At 37.0% G+C, this 16,584-nt stretch overlaps 1 protein-coding gene across 3 annotated transcripts in view; it reads right to left on the minus strand.

The window, feature by feature from the left end:
- Positions 1 to 16,584, minus strand: part of ZCCHC11 (zinc finger CCHC-type containing 11) — a 196,784-nt gene that overhangs the window by 116,069 nt on the left and 64,131 nt on the right. The window lies entirely within an intron of this gene.

Here is a 16,584-nt window from a genome sequence, read left to right on the forward strand (position 1 = left end):
CCAGCAAACCAAATTTAGCAGCATATTAAAAGGAGTATACACCATGACCAAGTAAGACCAAGATTTATCTTCAGAATTTAAGGGTGATTGAACGTATGAAATATCAATCAATGTGATAAGCCACATTAACAGATTGAAGGAAAAGAAAAATTACATGATCATCTCAACTGATGCAGAAGGAAGCATTTGACAAAATCCAGCACCTTTTCATGATGAACTAGTAATAGAAAGAACTTCTTCAACATGGTAAAAGCCAACTAGCAACAACAACAAAAAAACCTAAAGCAAAACAAAAAACACACAGCTAACATCATAACCCATGAAAGATTTTTAAAATTTCCCCCTAGGATCCAGAAAAAACATCTGCTCTGTCACTTCTATTTAACAAGGTACTAGAAGTTCCAGCCAGAGCACTTAGGCAAGTAAAAGAAATAAAAGAAATCCAAACTGGGAAAGAAGAAGTAAAATCATCTCTGTTTGCAGATGACATGATCTTAAATCATAAGATAATCCTAAAAATACACACAAAATCAGAGCTAATAAATTCAGTAAGTTGCAGGATACAGAATAAACACACAAAGTATGCTATACAGTAGCAATGAACAATCCATAAAGGAAATTTAAAAAACAATTCCACTTACAATAGCATCAAAAAGAGTAAATACCTAAGAATAAATTTAACCAAGGAGGCAAAAAAATTAGTATACTGAAAACTACAGAACATTACTGAAAGAAATTAAACACTTACATGCAGCGACATCCCAGGTTCATAGATTCGTTCCAGTCTACCTTCCCTGCCTACCTCTTTCTTGCTCTTCTCTTTTCAAACTCTGATCACTACCTATGGTAACTAAGGAGTCAAAAAGAAAGAAAAGTCTAAGTTCATGTGTCCTATAGCCCAAGGGAGCAGAAGATTGGAAAACACACATTTTACAGTGTTTATCATTCACTTCAGAAGAATTACATATTCCACCCTTTGGTGGCTCAGATAGTAAAGTGTCTGCCTGCAACGGGGGAGCCCCGGGTTCAATCTCTGGGTTGGGAAGATCCCCTCGAGAAGGAAATGGCAACCCACTCCAGCACCCTTGCCTGGAAAATTCCATGAACTGAGGAGCCTAATAGGCCACAGTCCACGGGGTCGCAAAGAGTTGGACACGACTGAGCGACTTCACTTTTTTTCTTTCTTTTCCTTTGTTATTGGGCTTCCCTGGTGGCTCAGACGGTAAAGAATCAGCCTGCAATGCAAGAGACCTCGGTTTGATCCCTGGGTTAGGAAAATCTCCTAGAGAAGGGAATGGATACCTATTCCAGTATTCCTGCCTGGAAAATTCCATGAACAGAGAAGCCTGGTAGGCTATAGTCCATGGGGTCACAAAATTAAGGTCAAGAGTCCCCAGAGCTGCCAAAGGCTGGAGACTGGCAAATATAAACTGCAGCTCACTGTGCACTCACCCATTTGTTTCCTTCACTTAAGTCAATGCCAATGACTTAGGGTGTTGACCGTACTGTTAAGATGCCAATATTACCCAAAGTGATCTAAAGATTCAATGCAGTCATTATCAAAACCACAATGGCTCTTGCAGAAATAGAAAAATCCATCCTAAAAGTCATATGGAATGTCAAAGGACTCTAAATAGGCAAAACAATCTAAAAAAAGAAAAGCTGGAAGAGTTAACACTTTATTAGTTCAAAACTTACTACACAAAGCTAGCTTAATCAAAAGTCCAGTAATTGAATAAGACAGACATACAATGGAAGAGAGCCAACAGATAAATCATCACACACATGGTCATTCAACTTGACAACGCTAATAGTATTGAATAGGGGTAAGGACAAATGGCGGAAAAGGCGATGGCACCCCACTCCAGTACTCTTGCCTGGAAAATCCCATGGACGGAGGAGCCTGGTAGGCTGCAGTCCATGGCGTTGCGAAGAGTCGCACACAACTGAGTGACTTCACTTTCACTTTTCACCTTCATGCACTGGAGAAGGAAATGGCAACCACCACCCGCCCACACAGTGTTCTTGCCTGGGGAATCCCAGGGATGGGGGAGCCTGGTGGGCTGCCATCTATGGGGTCGCACAGAGTCGGACACGACTGAAGCGACTTAGCAGTAAGGACAAATGGTGATGGAAAACTGAATACACCTGTTCAAAGGAATTAAGCTGGATGCTGACCTTCTGCCAGTTACAAAAATTATCTCAAAATGGATCAAATAAGACAAGACACTAAATGTAAAAAGAGCAGACAGGGAAAGAACACAAATAGCCATTTGAGTCACTTGAAAAATTACAGAGAAACTATCATAAAACAAAATATATAACCATACAGGTGTGAAACAAAATAAGGAAATCTCTATTCTTCTATGGAGCAATACTGAAACTACACTGTTAAGTGAAAAAAATATATATACACAGGCATCCATAGTAATCTAATTTCTTGTAAGAAAGAGTATATACTTGTGTTTTCAGAAGTAAACAATGGAAGGATAAGAACAAAAACAAAAGAGCAAAGATCTAAATTTAACCCCTATACTAAAACTATACCTTATACACTAAGTTACATAAACATATAACCACATAAAAACTATAAATCTTCATAGTTTGGCAACATTTTCTAAATATGACATCAAAAGCACAGACAAAAAAAATAGATAAATTGGACTTCATCAAAATTTAAACTTTCATCCCTGACATCTACCTTGGCAGTGATTTTTTGGATCCGATACCAGAAGCAAAGGCAGCAAAAGCAAAAACAAAACAAGTGGGAATTCTCATGCAATGGCTGGTGGAACTAAAACGATGCAGCTGATGCAGAAAACAGTTAGAAGTTCCTCAAAAACTTAAACATGGAATTGCCATATGATCCAGCAATTCTATTCATAGGCATATATTCAAAAGAACTGAAAGTAGGGACTCAGATATTTGAACATCATGTTCACTGCAATATTATTCACAACAGCCAAAAGGTAGAAGCAACCAAGCATCTATTAACAGAAGAATGGATAAACAAAATGTGATATATACATACAATGGAATATTTCTCAGCCATTTAGAGGAAAGAAATTCTGACACATGCTACAACATGGATGAACCTCGAGGACATCATGTTAAATAAGTTACTTACAAAAGGACAGACACTGCATGATTCCAATTGTATAAGATTGAGAATTAGTAAGTTCATAGGAACAGAAAGCAGAACAGAAGTTATCAGGGGCTGGGGGTGTGGGAAACAGGGAGTCATTGTTTAACGGACAGAGTCTCTGTTTGGGATGACTAAAAAAAACACCTCTGGAAATAAATAGTGGTGATGGTTATACAACATCGTGAATGTACTAATGTCATTGAGTTGTACACTTAAAAAGGTTAAACAGTAAACTTAATGTTATGTATCCTTTACCACGTTATGGCTTCCCTGATAGCTCAGTTGGTAAAGAATCCGCCTGCAATGCAGAAGACCCTGTTTCGATTCCTGGGTTGGGAAGATCCCCTGGAGAAGGGAAAGGCTACCCACTCCAGTATTCTGGCCTGGAGAATTTCGACTGTATAGTCCATGGGGTCACAAAGATTCGAACACAATTGAGCCACTTTCACTTTGAAAGTGGTAAAGCTGCTGCTGCTGCTGCTAAGTCGCGTCAGTAGTGTCCGACTCTGTGTGACCCCATAGACGGAAGCCCACCAGGCTCCTCTGTCCCTGGGATTCTCCAGGTAAGAACACTGGAATGGGGTGCCACTTCCTTCTCCAATGCATGAAAGTGAAAAGTGAAAGTGAAGTTGCTCAGTCGTGTCTGACTCTTAGCGATCCCATGGACTGCAGCCTACCAGGCTCCTCCACCCATGGGATTTCCCAGGCAAGAGTACTAGAGTGGGGTGCCATTGCCTTCTCTGGTGGTAAAGCTACCACAATAAAAAAAAAATTTAACTCAAAAAGTCAAAACAATGTGTACTAAGCTTATATAAAGTATCACAAAGCTCAATTTTTAAACATTAATCAACTCTAAAATAGCTAAAGGTTAAAAAAGCATAACTTTTTATATGGGTAAATCAACTGACAGAGATTTTATGATCAAAGGTATGTAGAACCACACCCCCTTCTCAAAAATTCAGTTTTGTAAATAAATGGGATTTCTAAACTAAATTACCTAAATCCTCATCTAAATCCCCATTAGCTTAGTTTTCTAGATTACTCAAGTCTTTTCCTTCTATGTTCATCTAGGAAAGCTTTTTTGGCTACTGGTCAAAGCAGCTGAGGTCACTTTCTTTTCACTAGCAATTTGTTGATTAAAATAGCCTGAGGTCACCAATTGTTTCTTGAGTTTCTCCCCGAGATATGGAGATCATCTGGATTCCCTAATTATCCAAGCCACCTTTTCCTCCTCTTCCTTATAAACAAATAATCAAGAATGAGCTCTATAGGAAGAGTTCTGTGATGCTAGATACACCAGAAAGTTCCTCATTCCTCCAGTATCAAGCAGCTCCTGGGTATTCATGTATAATAATGTAGCTAACACTTTTAAGTGTTGTTTGCTGAAAAGACTTAGCTTGTCCCATAGGTCCAAAAACTGTTTTGCTGGCCCTCCAATGCTTGTGCTTCTAACACCACACTCATTTTGAAATTTCACATCCATACCGTTTGGAATGGGCAGGTTATGCTGTGATAAGAACTCCCAACTAATGCTTATCATAACATAAATTGATTTAACTCATGCAAAATCCTTTTGGGATTAAGGTAACTCTCTAAGGCAGCTGTCCTTCATGCACTGGTTCAGCCTGCCAAGCTGCTTTAATCTTATCTTACCTCCCATATTAGCAAAGCAGAGGGAGAACGCCTTTGTTCACATTTCATTTGCAAAAAAAAAAAAAAAGCCACATGGCTACACCTAATTTCAAGGCAATAAGGAACACAATCCTCAGAATACCTCAAAATAAACTAGTAGCAACAGGGCTTATCACATTAGTACAAGGTGAAATAAGCCAATCTCTTTGTCTCCACGTATGTTACTATTTTCCTCCAATCCTTTTCAGTTCAGTTCAGTTCAGTCGCTCAGTCCTGTCCGACTCTTTGCGACCCCATGAATCGCAGCAAGCCAGGCCTCCCTGTCCATCACCAACTCCCGGAGTTCAGTCAGACTCACGTCCACCGAGTCGTCCATCGAGTCGGTGATGCCATCCAGCCATCTCATCCTCGGTCGTCCCCTTCTCCTCCTGCACCCAATCCCTCCCAGCATCAGAGTCTTTTCCACTGAGTCAACTCTTCTCATGAGGTGGCCAAAGTACTGGAGTTTCAGCTTTAGCATCATTCCTTCCAAAGAAATCCTAGGGTTGATCTCCTTCAGAATGAACTGGTTGGATCTCCTTGCAGTCCAAGGGACTCTCAAGAGTCTTCTCCAAATAGATGGGGAAACAGTGGAAACAGTGTCAGACTTTATTTTTTTGGGCTCCAAAATCACTGCAGATGGTGACTGCAGCCATGAAATTAAAAGACGCTTACTCCTTGGAAGAAAAGTTATGACCAACCTAGACAGTATATTCAAAAGCAGAGACATTACTTTGCCGACTAAGGTCCGTCTCGTCAAGGCTATGGTTTTTCCTGTGGTCATGTATGGATGTGAGAGTAGGCTAATTTCATGGTCATGTGATCTGTGCAGTTATACAGAGCTCCATACTCAGAAAGACACTATGCTTGATTTAAAGCTCTCCTGTCATCAACTTGATATTCTTAATAACTTTATCTTTGAATTTGTGTTTTGTAGTGAAGTCTAACGGGACAAAGGAACAGGCAAAGGAGCAGAAGAGATACATGCAAAATGTCTATCTGCCATTCCTTTCTACTTTATTCTTACAGCTTTGGTGATGCCCTGTGAACATTCAGTGGATCCATGATGTGTGGGAGTTTAGCAAAACTCAAAGGGATACAAAGTAAGCATGTTGTCTACAACTAGATAAGCAAGGGTACTAATACCCCAAGAAAAGTCACATTTTCTATTAAAATATAACTTTCTTCCCAGAGGAAAGGCAATCGATTCTAAGAAACATGAATTACCAAAAAGTCTACCACATCTTTTCTTACTCATGTTACTTCCCTGTATTAACTAACCACTTACGATAAAAGTGACAACAGAAGGAAAGGGAAAGACAGAAGATGCAGCCACAGGTCCTTTACCTTTCAGTTCTGCCAAATCAAAGGTAGAGACTGTTGGTAAAATGTGCAAGACCTAAATAAAAACAGCTGAGTAAGTTTTTACACAGTGTTTTCCCTGTTCTGGTAAGAATGAAATATACCTGTATAAGCTATGAAGGGGACGACAAAGGATGAGATGGCCGGATGGCATCACTGACTCGATGGACGTGAATCTGAGTGAACTCCAGGAGTTGGTGATGGACAGGGAGGCCTGGCGTGGTGCAATTCACGGGGTCGCAAAGAGTCGGACACAACTGAGTGACTGAATTGAACTGAAGCTATGAAAGAGCATCAATTTCACATAAGAGTTAAATAATCATATATTGGCATTTAAAACTGGCATTGTACCATATAAAGATGAACAGTAAAATTCATGCTTAATATTAAACAATTTCAATTGTTCTTTATTTAGAATGACATTAAAAAGTAAACAAACATGACAAGCTAAGAGAAAGATCAAAGAAGAAAGAAAAATACTTTTTGTTTTAGTAACTTTAATAGCACTTTTTCCTGCCTTCTGAACTAGGGACTTTGCATTTTTATTTCTCAATATGTCCTGTAAATTATGTAGCTGGGCCTGCACCTGTTCAGATAAACAAATATGAACACGGCATGTGTTTTAACAAAGATCATCAACATTAATACAGAAGGTGTTCAGTTAAAAGCTGGGAATACAATGATAAATAACAGAATAGTCGCATATATAAAAGAGGAGACAGTCATATAAACAAATAATGACAATATTACATGACATATGTTAAGAAAACCCTGAGGAAAGAACCTAAGAAAAAGTGTTCATCATAAAGGGAATTGAGCTGTGAAAGAATTTTTCACTTGAGAAAGGGAGTAAGAAGGAATAAGATCTGTATATACTAGATAAAATACATTTATATAATTTTAACAAGTTTTAGGATGCAAAATAGCATGCATAATGATGAATACAGGAGATGAACCGGGAATGCAAATTAGTACACACATTTACATACCGAGTCAAGTTTAGATTTTAGCAAAGAGAAGCCATAGATTATGCGCAGAAGAGTGGCACAATTTCTGCTTCAGATTAACTTCTGCAGAACAGGAAGACAGAGATAAGAGGGAAAAGAGATGCTACTAAAGTAAGTAAAAGTAATTACCAATTATTATTAAAAAGTATTAGGAGATTATTTAGGATCTTACTACAAGCAATTTTGGTGGGATTGTGGAGAGGGAAAAGCTGTGTTGAAGGTAAATGGACTTCTTCCCAGAAGATGCTTGGGTACAGTAGGAAGCACTGTAAATATATAAGAGAAAGATCTAATTTGCAACATTTTCCAGATTTATTTGACCAAAACACATTTTTTGCCAGGACAACCTATTAGCATCTGAAAGAACTGTGGAGAAAGTAAGTTTTATAACACTGTTCTATGAAACAGAAGGCCAGCACTAACAGGGAAAGGCAGAGGGCAGTAGAGGACTTAAGATCAGAGAAAAACTATACCAAAAGTGAGAAACAGGAAAGAAACCTGACTGAAATATTGCCAGGCTGGGTTAAAGGCCTAACTACATATATAAAACACCTGTCTACTAGTTTATACAATTTGCAGATATTTAAATTCATTCTGGGTAGGGGATTAACATAATGAATATCTCAATAGGGTACTGGATGGCATCACCGACTCGATGGACATGAGTTTGAATTAAGCTCCAGGAGTTGGTGATGGACAGGAAAGCCTGGCATGCTGCAGTCCATGTGGTTGCAAAAAGTCAGACATGACTGAGCGACTGAACTGAACTGAACACAACAGTGATGATACTGGTGAGTGGGAGAGATAAAACTCAAAAGAGGTTATACAAAAAGATTAGGGATAGATGAGAAAACTAAAGAAGTGAGAAAGATGTATACAGATATTAAGGAGATTTTGGTCAGAAGTAGAACCATTTCTGAACCATATGAGTAGCCGTGTCAAAGAAAGTTGAATACCACTGGAATACAGAAATTAAGGAAAAATAAACTTAAGATGTTAAGTAACCTTCAATGTTATGCTTCCAACTGCCTGATATGATATGAAGAATTATACCAATGATATATCAGTGAATACAGGGGAGTGACACAGACGTTCCTAGATTGAAATGACAAAGTCAGGTAAGAAACAGCCAGTAGGGTACCAATCTTAAAAGAAGAGAAGCTGTAGAGGAAGACAGAAGAATAGACAGACACTAATTAGAAAATACATGGGTCTGGTTTTCTGGCTTTAAGGAAGCAGCTGTGAGGAAAACAAGCTACACACCTCCTTAGAGGATTTAGAATAATGCTTCCCAGTTTTTTTTTCCTAACGCATCCAAGAAATAGAATACATGTCCAATAGAAAAAAGAGAAACACAAGAATGGGAGATGGGAAAGGCTAGCTGTGAGTGGTTTAAAAGACCTTCCAAAGCATTATGAAATACCTTCCTAAGGAACTGTACCTCTCATATAGCGAGAATCATTGGTTTAAAACTGGCACTATCACAGAAAGCATAAATACAATTTACAAACACAAACTAGCCATTTTTTACCTGTATGACAGAATACAAGACACTCAAAACAATATCATAAGTGGCTATAAAAGTACAGCAGCTCTTACAAATTTTTCAGTTTAAAAAAAGATTTGTTTTGAAGATACAGCATTAGCTAACATATATATGTCTAATATGCCCATTCATTTATCTTTTCAAATCTGTAAAGTTAACACAGTCTGGTAGTGTTTTCACTTTATTTCTTGAGACACCTTGAGTGTATGACTTGAGTAAAATGACACAAACGGGATTGGTTTATGAGAAGAAAGAAGAGACATATTTTTTGGTTCATTGCCTGGGTACTAGGGTATGTCTTTAGCCTAAACCAGCAGTTCTCAAACTTTTTGACCTCAGGATGCATTTATGCTTCAAAAAATTACCAAGAATCCAAAGAACTTTTGTTTTTGTGTATATAGCTATTGCTATTTACATCATTAGATATTAAAACTGAGAAATTTTAAAAATACAAGAATACACTGTTAACTTATTCTATATAAGGCCAGTATTACCCTAGTACCAAATCCAGAAATTACAAGACAACTATACACCAATGTCTCTTATGAAAATAGATGCAAAATCCTCAACAAATTCTAGCAAACCAAATCCAGCAATGAAAGGTTATATACCAGGATAAAGTGTATTCTAACCTAGGAATACAAGTTTGGTTCAATATGAAAACCAATCAATGTAATGCGCCATATTAAAGGACAAAAACCATACAGTTGTTTTAACTGACACAAAAAAAGGATTTGATAAAATCTAATGTCCTTTTATAATAAAAAAACTCAACAAATTTGGAATGGAAAGAAACTCTCATCAATCTGACAGAAAAACCACATGTGACACCACACTTAACGGTGAAGGACTAAATGTTTTCTCCTCTAAGAACAGAAACAAGACAAAGATGTCTGTTGTCTTCACTTTGTTTTAATGTTATTTATTTATTTAGGCTGTGCAGCTTGTGGGATCTTAATTCCCCAATTAGGGGTTAAACCTGGTCTGTGGAAGTAAATGCACCAAGTCCTATCTACTGGACCACCAGGAAATTCCCTACTGTCTTCACTTCTACTCAATACTGTATTAGCCAGGGCAATTAGGGAAGAAAAAGAAATTAAAAGGCATCCAGAAAAGAAAGAAAGAAGTAAAGCAATCTATATTTGCAGATGACATGATCTCATATATAAAGTCCTAAGGAATCTACAAAAAAGTAATTAGAGCTATAAACAAGCCTAGCAAGGGTGCTATCCAAGATCAACATACAAAAATCAATTGTATTTCTATATACTAGCAATGTAGAGTCCAAAATTCCATTTACAATTGCTTCAAAAAGAATAAAATACTCAGGAATAAATTTAACAAAAGAAATACAATGTTTTCTCCAAAAACTGACAAACAGATCCTAAAATTCACACGGAAATGCAAAGGACTAAGAACAGCCATAACAATATTGAAAAAGAAAAGTAAAGTTGGAGAACTCACAACTTCAACTTCGATTTTCCAACTTCAAACTTTCTACAAAGCTACAGTAATTATGACTGGGTGGGTGGTACTGCCATAAGCACAGACATACAAATCATTGGAGACTCCAGAATCAATTGAGAATCCAGAAGTAAACAGAGACATTTATGATCAACTGATTTCAACAATGATGCCAAGACCATTCAACAAGGGAAATAACAGTCTTGCCAATAAATGATGCCAGGACGACTGGACAGCCGCATGAAAAAGAATGAAGTTGGACCTATACCTCACAGCACATATAAAATTATCTAAAAATGGGTCAAAGAACTAAATGTAAAAGCTAAAACTACAAAACTGTCAGAAGAAAACATAGGTGTAAATTTTTATAATCTTGGCTTATCTTAGCTATGACTCCAGAAGCACAAGAAAAAATAAATATAACTTTATCAAAACCTAAAACTTGGGTGCTTGAAAAAACACACTCCAGAAAATGAACAAAATGGCAATTCCTCAAAAAATTAAACAAAGATTTACCACATGATCCAGCAATTCCACTTCTAGGTATATTTCCAAAGAACAGAAAGCAGGGAACCAAACAGATATTTGTATGCCCATATTCACAGCAGCATTATTTACAAAAGCCAAAAGGCAGAAGCAACCAAAGTGTCTATCAACAGATAACTGGAAAAACAAAATATGGTATATACATAAATACAACAGATAATTATTCAGCCTTAAAAAGGAAGGAAATTCCGACACATACTAGAGCATAGAAGAACCTTGAAGACACTGCTAAATGAAGTAAACAAGTTACAAAAGGACAGATATTATACGATTCTAATTACATACAGTAGTCAAAGTCATAGAAACAGAAAGTAGAATGATAGCTGCTAGACGTTGAGGGGAAGAGGGAACAAGGAGTTATTGCTTAGCAGGCACAGAACAGGAAAAAGGAAAAAGTTCTAAACATGGATGGTGGTGATGATGTGTGCAACACTGTGAATGTACCTAGTATCACTGAATATACACTTAATAATTATTAAAATGGTAACTTTTATGCATCTTTTGCCACAATTCTTACATTTGAAAAAGAAAATGAATAGACAATTCAAAAAAGAGGACATTTTTGCATATCATTTATCTAACAAGGATCTAATATCCAGAATATATAAAGAACTCTTATAACAATAAGACAAATAATACAATTTTTTAAATGAGCAAAGAATTTAAATAGACATTTCTTCCAATAAAATATACAAAAAGCCAACAGACATTATGAAGAGATGCTCAACATCATTAGTCATTAAGGAACTGCAAATCAAAACCACAATGAGATACCACTTTACCAGTTAGATAGCTAGAATTTAAAAGATGGACAATAGCAAGTGTTGGTGAGGATGGGTAGAAATGAGAACCCTCACATATGACTAGTGAAAATATAAAATAGTGAAGCCTCCCGGGAATATAATTCGGCAGGCAACATAAATGTATCAAAACCCTCAGCAATTTCACTCCTGGGTATATATCCAAGAGAAATGAAAACATATCCACACAAAAACTTATACATGAATGTTCAAAGCAACAATATTTGTAACAGCCAAAAAGTGGAAAAAACCCAAATGTCTATCAAACGATGAATGGATAAACAAAATGTGGTACCTCCATAGAATACATTCCATACAATGTAGTATTATTCCACCATAAAAAGGACTGAAGTGCTAATACACAATATATTGTGGATGAATCTTGAAAACATTATGCTTCAGTGAAAGAAACCAGGCACAAAAAGCCTGTTATATGATTATACTACTAACATATGATTATACATATGTTATATGATTCTACTTATATGAAATGTCCAAAGTAGGCAATTCCAAAGACAGAAAAGCAGTTCAGTGGTTGCCAAAAACTTGAGGGGGTGGGAGTGGGGGGGGAATGCAGGGTGATTGCTAAAGGGCACAGGGTTTCTCAGAGGAAGATGAACATGTTCTGGAATTAAATAATGGTGATGGTTACATAAGCTTATGAACATACACTGAAAACTGCATGCTTTTTTTTTTGGCCACACCTCGTGGAATGCGGGATCTTAGTTCCCCAACCAGGAATCAAACCCGTGTTCCCTGCATTGGAAGCATGAAATCTTAACCTCTAGACCACCAGGGAAGTCCCTGAACTACATGCTTTAAAAGGGTGAGTTTTACAGTACTGAAAATTGTATCTCAAAGCAAAAGCAAACAAACAAACAAAAAAACCCACGATTACACATCAAAGCAATAGCCGTCAAAGCAATAATATTTTCATGTGTTTCTATCATTCTACATTCCAGGTGAGAAAATGAAAAGGGAAAAGGGAAATATCTTAACATTACTAGGAAAACAATTATGACTCAGAAACCCCAAAAAGATTCCCAACACATAGTTTGAATATCACTGACCTAAACCTAACACTCAGCACAAGATTGAGCTTAAATAGTTAATGACCAATCAATTTTAATGATAATTAAATTATTTAAACTACAATGTACAGCTAAGACTAACAAAATGCAATTAAATTTCATTGTCATGTATAATTCACACTCATGTTCTTAAAAGATAGTTTTTGACAACCTATGTGGCTATTTTGAATTTAACACTCTCTGCATACTACAACCTAAGCTTGAGGTGCAACACAGCATAGTGGTTAAGAGCTCTAACTCTAGACTTAGACACCCAGAGTTCAATTCCTGGCTCAGCAGCAAACTAGATCTTATCCAAGCTATTTAGTCTTTCTGCAGCTACTTTCCTCACCTATAAATGCTGATAATTTATAAGCTGTTGTGAGGCCTGAGTTAACAGTCTAAGATCTTTGGAAAGAAATTAACAAATAATAACTATGCAGTAAGTTACTTATTATCATTATAAATCAAATACCCATTTAAAACTACCAGACTATTGTGTGTCTGCCTCTTGAGAAATCTGTATGCAGGTCAAGAAGCACCCACTCCAGTGTTTTTGCCTGGAGAATCCCAGGGATGGGGGAGCCTGGTGGGCTGCCATCTATGGGGTCGCACAGAGTCGGACACGACTGAAGCGACTTAGCAGCAGCAGCAGCAAGAAGCAACAATTAGAACCGGACATGGAACACTAGACTGGTTCAAAATTAGGAAAGGAGTATGTCAAGGCTGTAATATTGTCACCCTGCTTATTTACTTTATATGGAGAGTACATTGAGCAAAATGCCGGGCTGTTTGAAGCACAAGCTAGAATCAAGATTGGCAGGAGAAATATCTATAAATTCAGATTACGCAGACGATAACACCCTTATGGCAGAAAGCTAAGAGGAGCTAAAGAGCCTCTTGATGAAAGTGAAAGAGAGTGAAAAAGCTGGCTTAAAATTCAACATCCAAAAAACAAAAATGATGGCACCTGGTCCCATCACTTCATGGCAAATAGGTGGGGAAACAGTAGAAACAGTGACAGACTTTATTTTGGGGCGCTCCAAATCACTGCAGATGGAGACTGCAGCCATGAAATTAAAAGACGCTTGCTCCTTGAAAGAAAAGCTATGACCAAGCTAGAGCATGTTAAAAAGCAGAGACATTACTTTGTAACAAAGGTCCCTCTAGTCAAAGCTATGGTTTTTCCAGTAGTCATGTAAGGATGTGAGAGTTGGACTATAAAGAAAGTTGAGTGCCGAAGAATTGATGGTTTTGAACTGTGGTGTTGGAGAAGACTCCTGGACAGCAAGGAGATCAAACCAATCAATCCTAAAGGAAATGAGTCTTAAACGTTCATTGGAAGGACTGATGCTGAAACTCCAATACTTTGGCCACCAGATGGAAAGAACTAACTCATTAGAAAAGACCCTGATGCCAGGAAAGAGTGAAGGCAGGAGAAGGGGACAGAGGATGAGATGGTTGGATGGCATCTCTGACTCGATGGACATGAGTTTGAGCAAACTCCAGGAGCTGTGATCGACAGGGTAGCCTGGCGTGCTGCAGTCCATGGGGTCGCAAAGAATCGGACATGACTGAGCGACTGAACTGATTATATGAATAAATTCCCTGAAACAAGAGACTATCTTCAATAAGTTTATACCTCTAAAATGAAGCAATGTCTAGCATAAAGTACAAATGCAAATGTTTGATGATTAAATGATGAATGAATGAGCAACCTAAGGCAGTTCCTCCTATAAAACTGGGAGAACGCTTGAAACATCTGAGAAGCAACATGGCATATGTTATAAAAAAAAAGTACGCAGAGCTGCTTTCAATCTTCCTAACTCTATGATCTTAAGCAAATTAACCAACATCTGAGTCAGAGATTCCTCATTTAGAAAACAGGTTTCAAAAAAAAAAAAAGAAAACAGGTTTCATAGGGGTGTTAAACAGAACAAATAAAAAAAATATATGGGCATGTCTAGCACAATGCCTGAAATAAAACAGGTATAAACTTAGTTTAGCATAAAAAAAATTCTAGTTTACTTAGTTCAGCAAAAGCAATCTTAATTCCTCGAACATTAAGATGAGAAAAAGTCTACACATCCTGCTTTACTACAGTATCCCTTCCCCTTGACCGTTAGTCTTTCTAGAATTGTTCTTTTTTAGAACATATTTCTATCTGCAGTAACAACTTACTTCAACCATTTGCAGTTTACATTAGGAAGTAATATATCTCACTGAATTTATCAAAATGGTCTTTTTTTTAAAAAAAAGGATAAAATTTATTGACATCAGCATTCATAGGTAAGTCTTATTTATAGCTTTTCTGACACCAGAAACTTGCTGCAGAAATAAAATTCATAACCTTTCCGACCCAAAGATCCTGATTTGACATTATATAAAGAATACAACATAATTAATCCTGCTTATTATGCATGTCAAGGTTAACTTTGAGGTCAAAAAGTTCTCCAATTTCTGTTACTAAAATGACTCTGCTGCTGCTGCTGCTAAGTCGCTTCAGTCGTGTCCAACTCTGTGCGACCCCATAGACAGCAGCCCACCAGGCTCCGCCATCCCTGGGATTCTCCAGGCAAGAACACTGGAGTGGGTTGCCATTTCCCTCTCCAATGCATGAAAGTGAAGTCACTGAGTCGTGTCCAACTCTGAGCAACCCCATGGACTGCAGCCCACCAGGCTCCTCTGTCCATGGGATTTTCCAGGCAAGAGTACTGGAGTGGGGTGCCATTACTCAAAACTAAAAAAAATTCTCTTTAAACAGCTTTTTATTAATTAGAGACATTTATAATTACAAATATAAATTTTTATTTAAAAAAGTCTAAAATTATAATATAGCCACTGTTCTGTTCCAGTTACATTAATTAAAATTAAATGTACTGTTAGAAGTAATTTACAATACTGAACTAAACTTATGTGCAAGATAACATCTTGTTAGTTTATCTGTTACTAACAACCTAGGGCAATGGACACATTTTAATTTCTTTTTTGTATTTAGATTTTGCTAGACTTAAAACATTAAATGTTAAAACTTTTCACTTCCTTTTCTGTATTATTTCAAGGAAGCTTTCTTTTTTCATTAAATACCATCTTTTTAAAGCCTAAAACAACTTAAAATTCTTATCTGCCCAAAGTATACGGTTTTTAAGATGCACTCTAAAATCTGTTTATAAAAGGATCATAGTACACTAGATACTAGTAAATTCATTGTCTTAAGCAGTTTTCTAAATGAATCAATATTTCATAATTTTACAAGTTGCGACTAATCAATACTAGGATGCAGTGTGGTCCAACAATTTCTAAGCAGACATATATACAAGAGTTCTGAGCCTAAAGAAAATTTGAGCGTATGTTTTACTCACATACAGTACATGCTGACTGATAGTAACCCCTCAAAAAAAATTTTAAAAAAAACTATCCCACAATTCACCACCCTGATATATCATTCTCTCTAAATTATCATATCCAGGTGGGATTACCCAATTTTAATAACTAATAGTTCTGATCACTTTAAAACAGAAACAGTGTATGTTCTGTTTAACCCAGAGTTACACATTTCAGGACTACAAGACTTGTCGGGGGGTGGGGGGGCGCCGATCTTTGGAAACAAAAGGTAACCTGATCCATGCCAGCTAATTACTAAATGCATACCAACAATACAAAATTCGAATTGCATTTCTGGACACTAAGAAGATCACAAAGGGAGTAGAACGTCAAATGTGCAAGGAACTACTTTTGTATTAAATATATATCAAAACGAAGAAACATGGTACACCGAAACTAAGATCTCGCGCAAGGTACAAAATTCATTTGATTAAAAAGTTGATCATCTAAAAAGAATTTAATCAATGTTGTTAAAATAACAGTAATTCATCGCATCCACATACGACTTGAAATCCCGATGAGGTCTTTCTTTCAGGTCTAAATATCTCATTCTTTTGCAATCCGGATACCAAAAGGACCTGAAACCTCT

This window comes from Capra hircus, chromosome 3 (assembly GCF_001704415.2).
Source record: "Capra hircus breed San Clemente chromosome 3, ASM170441v1, whole genome shotgun sequence".
Classification (NCBI taxonomy): domain Eukaryota; kingdom Metazoa; phylum Chordata; class Mammalia; order Artiodactyla; family Bovidae; genus Capra; species Capra hircus.